We start from the raw sequence: 638 nt of genomic DNA, 5'->3' as shown, positions 1-638 counted from the left end.
AGGAAAGGATTTTCTAAACCGGACATCAATTGCTCAGGAAACAAGGGCAAGAATTAACAAATGGGACCTCATTAAACTAAAGTTTCTGTACATCAAAAGAGACAACCAAGGAAGCAAACAGAAAACCCACCAAATGGGAGAAAATCTTCACCAGCGACATATCTGATAGAGGTTTAATAACCAGAATTTATAACTAACTCAAAAAACAGAGAACCAAGACAAGAAGCAACCCAATTAAAAGATGGGCTAAGGAGATGAACAGAGAGTTCTCAAAAGAAGAAGTAAAGATGGCTATGAAACATCTTAAAAGATGTTCAACATCCCTAATAATTAGGGGAATGTAAATTAAAACCACTTTAAGATTCTACATTACCCCAATCAGACTGGCAAAGATCAAGAAAACAAATGATACAAAATGTTGGAGAGGATGTGGGAAAAGAGGAACACTCATCCACTGCTGGTGGGGCTGCAAACTGGTTCAACCCCTATGGAAAGCAGTGTGAAGAACTTTTAAAAAACTACAAATGAACCTACCATTTAACCCAGTTGTACCTCTCCTTGGCATATACCCAAAGAACTCGTCCTATCACAGACACACTTGTACATCCATGTTTGTTGCTGCTCTTCACAATAGCTAA

Source organism: Nannospalax galili, unplaced genomic scaffold (assembly GCF_000622305.1).
Source record: "Nannospalax galili isolate Female #2095 unplaced genomic scaffold, S.galili_v1.0 scaffold16, whole genome shotgun sequence".
Taxonomy (NCBI): Eukaryota; Metazoa; Chordata; class Mammalia; order Rodentia; family Spalacidae; genus Nannospalax; species Nannospalax galili.
Note: the sequence above shows the minus strand (reverse complement) of the source record.